The 6,000-nt window shown below is 55.8% G+C and overlaps 1 protein-coding gene across 9 annotated transcripts in view; it reads left to right on the top strand.

Annotated features, from left to right (window-relative positions):
- The first annotated feature begins 442 nt into the window (after nucleotides 1–442).
- RNF220 (ring finger protein 220) overlaps nucleotides 443–6,000 on the top strand; it is a 218,842-nt gene continuing 213,284 nt past the window's right edge. For 3 of the 9 annotated variants that reach the window (XM_023631355.2, XM_023631352.2, XM_023631347.2), the window contains exon 1: nucleotides 492–833. The gene's annotated coding sequence lies outside the window, so the exon portion shown is untranslated. Of the gene's footprint in view, nucleotides 834–1,524; nucleotides 1,599–1,982; nucleotides 2,211–6,000 lie in introns of those variants that run through there. The other 6 variants (XM_070260088.1, XM_070260086.1, XM_070260085.1 and 3 more) reach the window with 4 other exon arrangements.

The raw sequence follows: 6,000 nt of genomic DNA, 5'->3' as shown, positions 1-6,000 counted from the left end.
AATTTTTTATTCTGAAATTTGAGTGCTAAGGTAGGCCCTCTCCATTCCCTCTAAAAGTTACAGTTTTATTTATATTCATTTATTATCTTATTACTGTGGGCAGAGACCCTGAGAAGCATTCCAGGAGCAAAGCAGTAGGTAAGATTTTTCTGGAAGAAGGCAGAATTTACGAGGGAGCCAGGATTTGGGGGCCATTTAGCCGCAGGAGGGGTCCGTCTTAAAGATTTCCCATTTACTCTTGGTCACTTTTAGTTGAAAGAAAGAAGAAGGACACCCAACCATTCACTGAGATCTTTGGAGAGAGGGATGTGAACAAAAGCCAGAGGTCTCTTCAGTTTTCACAACGTCTCTCGACCCCAAGACTTCGAGCTCTTTGGTGAGGGCCAGCAGGTCTGTTCTCCAGGAGTGCCCTGGGTGTGGACTCCATTTCCCAGAGTCCCTTAGTGCCCTAATGTATTCAGTGCTCAGAGTGCCTGTATGTGTGTGAGTGTGAGAGAATGTGTGCGTGTGTGTGCGTGCGCGAGCGTGTGTGTGTGTGTGTGTGTCTTCGAGTCCCAGGGAGAGTGGAGGCTCATTCACTGATTAGAGCCAGCGCTGAGAGGCAGCACTGCTCCTTCTCTCACACCAACCGAGTCTCTTGATCTGTACATGCAATCCCAGGCAGCTCGCGAGCACAAACCCGGGGCCAGCCGCCCGCTGCTGCTGCTGCCGCCGCCGCCGCCGCCGCTGCCTCCGCCGGCTCTGCGCACCCGGGACTTTTCATGCACCACACTCACCGCCTTCTTCCCTCCGTGTCCTGAAAAGTGCGACCATTCTCCCCAGGAATTTCCACGGCAAGTATGGTGACCAGAAAGGGGTGTGGATGTGTGTGCGTACACAAGAGGGCTGGGTGCGAGGGTGGCCGGGTTGCTCAGGAACCTGGCTAACTTTCCGGGTCCGTTTCCTAGGGATTCGGGCGGCTTCCCCCCCCCCCGACAGGGGCAGGGGCTGGGACCTGGACTGGCGCGTCTTAGATCTTCGCGACGGTGTCTTCCCGCATCGGTGCCCTGCGCACGCCGTGCGCTGCCTCACTCAAACTTTCCGTCTTGAGTTTTCGTTAATGTGTTTTATTTGGGGGGGGGGGGGTGCGAGGGGGAGGGACCAGACGCGGGAATTGGACGAGTAGGGAGGGTGAGGGGACAAGTCAGGGAAGAGAGCCCGACTTCTTTTCTCCATCTTTTAATAAGCCCCATTCTCACTTTGTTTGGGTCGATGGCGAGAATGCCCTCTGGCCGGGCTCCCCTGTGCATCCCGCGGTGATTTCCGGCGGGGCCGGGACCGGTGGTACTCCGTGGGGAGCCCGAGGCGGCGGGCGGGATGGGGAAGGGGCGATCCGAATGAGAAAGGACCCCGACCGCCCCCACACAACACACAACCGGCCCAGTGGGGCACCCGAGGCGAGGCTGGGAGCCTTGGGCCCCAGGGTGCTCGGCTCACTTTTGCCCAGCCGGGGCGGGTGTGAAGGGCGTGGAGGGAGGTGGGGGTGGGGTGGGGGGAGCCGCAGCGGGCAGGAAGCAGGCAGGTGCTGGCCCAGAGGTGGACCGATCGAAATGCAACCGGTAAACTCCCCGCTCCGCGCGGCGGGACCCGCCTGGTCTTAGAGCAGCCCGACCCGCGGGGGGTCTCCCGGGATTTTCGGGGTCGGGACTCTCTCTCCCAGCGGCTTCTATGGAGCCGGGTGGGAGGACCACCGTGGAGACAGCGGCGAGTCGCTCTTTTTGTAGTTTTGTTTTTATCTTAGACCTGCGTTAAACTGAGTAACAATTTCTCTTCCTCTGACTTGAGAACAAAACTTTTCAGCGAGCACGCCGGTCGCTGGAGTCCGGCGGCCGCCGGCGCCGCGCTCATCAGCCTGGGCCGAGCGACCTTCTCCGCCCGGAGCCCGGCCCCGCTGCCGCGCTCCCGAGCCTCCGGCCGCCCCCCTCCCCAACCCCGGGCTTTTCAGGGCTCGGCCTGGGCGTTTCGCCTTTGTGCTTTGTTAGGGAAAGCCTTTTCTTCCAGGGCACAACAAACTTGGGCGGAGAGCTTCCGTGTGGCCCCCAGGGCGAGGCCGCCCACGGTGGTGAGGCCATCCGAGGGGATGCCCGGGGCCGTCCTCTGCTCCAGGAACCCCTCCAAGAGCTCGAGGCCCGGGTGGACCCCGGCCGGCGAGGGCGCGCGGGAGCCCTGAGGTAGCGGGGGCTCGGGCTGCCTGCAGGCAGAGGAAGCGTTCTGGCTTCCCGTTAAGAACGCGCTGCTTTCTCGGGCCCGGGCCGCGGGCGGCTCCAGCGGAGGGCCAGGGCCGGGCCCGAGCCGGGCGCGCGTGGCACCGGGTGGGTGCATGGGGCGGGGGCGCTCCGCGTGGAGCTCAGCCCTGCCTGGCCGGGCCGGGCTGCCCGGGGTCTCCGGCCTGCGCCGCCTCCCTGCCCCGGGGGCAGCTGAGAGGGAGGACTCGGGCGCTCTCTGCCCGCGATGCCAACCAGCCACGTCTAGCCTCTCGCCTCCGCTCCAGACTCGGCTTAAGGGGCAAAGGGGAGGGAGAGAGAAAATAAAGAGAAAAAAGGGCGGGCAGTGAGGCCGCGGCGGGTCAGACTGTAGGGAGCAAGCGGGCAGGGGTGCCTGGCCTCCTCCTCTGCCCATCCCGGGGGTCCTTCCCGCAAATGGAAAAGGAGCCGAGGGGGGAAAGGCAGAAAGAGCGTCGAGGAAGAGCGACGCGGGCGTCTTCCGTTCCCATCCCTTCTGGCCCGCGGAAAGCCGGCAAAAGTGGCGTGAGTTCGCTCGCTGCGCTCCGGGACGAGGTGGGGGAAGGCCGAGGACAGGGCGGCGCCGTGCGGCTGGCGACCGACGGGGTTGGGGCGGGCCGGGAGCAGGGACACACACCTGTTCTGCGAGCTGCGTCGTGTGCGGCGGCCAGGCGCCGGCGGCGCGAGAGGCAGAACCCTCCCTCCGGCACCCCAGGCCCGCAGTCTCGGATCGGGGAGGGCCTGGCTGCCCGGCGCCGGCCCGCCTGTGCAGGAGATCCGGAATCCAGGAGCCCGGTGGCTGCCCGCCGAAGCGGTGGCGCGCGGCGACCGGACCTGGCTGACCCGCGGGGCGGGGCTGTGCAGGGGCACGAGGTCCTTGGACTTTGATCGAAGGCAGCCTCCTCCAAGCCCCTGCCCCGCGGGCCCTGACCAGCTGCGGACCAGGGCCCCTCGCGCTTGTCCGTTCCTCCCCGCCCGGCGCCCTCGTTCCCCAAAGTTACAAGCAGATTGTTTGGTGAGGAGGTTGTCGGACCTAAAGTATTCTTTGTGCAAAGGCAACCGAGACCTGGAGGGAGAGGTCAGGCCAGGGAGTGGTGGGCTCGGCTCTGCGTTGGCCCCCAGTTTATGTAGGTTTCGCCTTCACCTCTTCCGCCTCCGTTTTCCCGAAAAGAGTTGGCTTTTCCCGGTTAAGACTCTTACCGGCTGCATTCTGCACCCGCTCGCTGAGCCGGCGGCCCCGCAGCCCCGCACTCGGACAGGCCGGGCTGTCTCGGATTCGCACCCGTTAGCCAAGCCCGGCCTGGATCGGGGTCCAAATCTGGGACCGATCCCCGGCCACGTCTGAACCGCAGGCGTTGGCCCCAGCCCTGGAACCGTGTTAGCCTTAAGCTTCCTGAGCTCTTGCATATGGTGGTAAAATTTCTGTTAGAGCGGTCTTTCCAAACACCCCCTGGGCATTTGGTATGCGGGAATTCTCTTCAAGCGAAGAAGTCTGTGAACTTAAGAAAAAAAAAATTCTTTCCTGAATTCTTCACAGCCCCCTACTCCCCTGGCCCCATTTCCCATTGTTCTTTGCTTTTTAAGTTGCCTGTTAATTTTTTAAAAGTTTATTTATGCAAAGGAAAAATACCGTTTAATTTGTTCTATTATTTTAATTCCTGGCTTTTGGAAACGGTTCAAAGACCACAAAAATGTCACCTGTTGTAATAAGCGGAGGAGTGTTGTGTGTGCGTTTTAATTGCCAGCAGAGTCGTAGTTTGGTGGGCGTTCAGAGCTCGGGCTCCGGGGAAGAGGCTTTGCAGCTTTCTTTGTGGCCGTCATTTGCAAGTGGGTTTGGCTCCCGGCAGCATTAGCAGCAGCGTCGCTTCCTTCTACGCGGATCCCGGCGCGGGTCAGGAAGCCCAGACCCCGGGCAGGGATGGTCAGAGGCTGGGGTGGGAGACTGCCCACTCTCTGGGACTTTCTGTCTGGCTTTCGGTTTTTCAATGCGAAAGTGGCTAGTTCGCGCCGTAGAGCGCGGAGCGCTGCGCATCAGCCCAGCCTCAGACATTTTCACGTTCCAAACGCCAGCTTCTTCGTTTCATTTGTCTTGGTTCTGGCATGTTTAACCATGCAATTAGTAATCTCACTAATTATTCAGTTAGCTGGCGTTTTGTAATCACTTTAAACCAGGGTCGGCTGTGTGATTTAACAAACAAACTCTCCCACACGTACAGACCTGACCCAAACCCATCCCGTCAAGGATTTGAAATTTTAAAAACTCAATATTTGTTGGTCCCTCCTTCCAACCTCACTGCCTGCCAGACAATTTATTTAGTTTCGTGGATTGATCCCTCCTCCTTGTTTAGTTAATTCAACAAAGACTTTTTGCAATCTGTTTGGAGTTTGTCTGATGCCGTGGAAAAGTAGCTGATGATTTATTTGGTTGCTTTTCGATTTCTGTCTTCAGCCCTTCTTTCTCCTCCTTTCAGCGGGGATGTCAGCTGTTATTACTTCCTATTGATCCCTTTGCAAAGTGAGAAGTGAACTAAAATTAATGTCAATTCCACTGCTCGGATCAATAACTGGAGTTATTTTAATCTGGATTTGCACGAAGTGCTAAATTAAAAAAAATCAGCATAGAGGCAGAAAAGTAACAGTTAGTTACTTTCTCTTTGCCCGGTTCTTTACACTCACCCAAATGCTCCATCAACCTGATTATCTTACAATCCATATTTTTTTAATTAAGAGGGTCAGTTAGTTTTCTTATTTTGGGTTCTGTGTTTAAACCCATGACATTTTGACATTGGGAGTGTATTAACTATAGATTTTCATAATGACCGTGGTCTGCTGAAGCCTCATCTATACAGGTTGTTAATGTGAGGAGGGGTAAGGAAGAAAAGGGAAAAGAAGAAAGCACCCCCCGTCCCCCACAGAGACCAACGCCCGCCCACACAGTAGAGTAAAAGAGATGCGGCGTGGAAAAATATTGTGATTTATTTTCAGTGTAATGAAGTTTCAAATGAATAACCAGGTTTGAGTGATTCACCGTGTTCTGTTGGAGTGTCCGGTGCTGTCGCCAGATTACTAATTTATGAAACTCATTTAACATAATGAGGTGATCCAGGAAGTAAAAGTAGAAAGCGAATCCTCTGGGTGATGATTATTTTGGGGGGGAAAACATTCCTCTCCTGACCCCCAGTGTATTATGTTTGGTCTTTTCTCCAGCTCATTTCATATAATATTGCTTGTTGATAGACAAGTAGATAGTTATTTCTGTTGCGAAGAGCTGCTTCGACCCCTTGGAACAGGCTTGGAGCCACTTTCAGAGCGTCCATGTTGTGTGACCATTAATCTGATTTGGAAACAGCCAAGAACAGGATTCCCAGACTTGTCAGGCTAACTGGCTGTCCTTGGCAGATCACCCCCTGCACTGCTCTAACTTGACAGGAAAGTTATTTAAAATTTGGAAGAGAGAAAAATCCGTTAATGTGAGATACATAATCTGGTAATTTAGCAATGATGTCTATAAGGAAAGATGCCAAATGAGGAAACAGTCTGATGGTGTGCACTCATCTTCCCAATTAATAATAGTCATTGACACGTCTGCTACAGGATGGAAGAAGGAAATACTCTCTTTGCGCTGCATTAAGCCGGGAGGATTCATCTACAGTTTAAAGTTCTCTATTTGAGGGAATACCAAAGAAACCCCATTATCTAGGTGGGTTTTTTTAAGGGAGGGGGTAAATTTTATTTGAGA

This window comes from Equus caballus, chromosome 2 (genome assembly GCF_041296265.1).
Source record: "Equus caballus isolate H_3958 breed thoroughbred chromosome 2, TB-T2T, whole genome shotgun sequence".
Lineage (NCBI taxonomy): Eukaryota > Metazoa > Chordata > Mammalia > Perissodactyla > Equidae > Equus > Equus caballus.
This window is presented reverse-complemented; position numbering and strand designations above follow the sequence as displayed.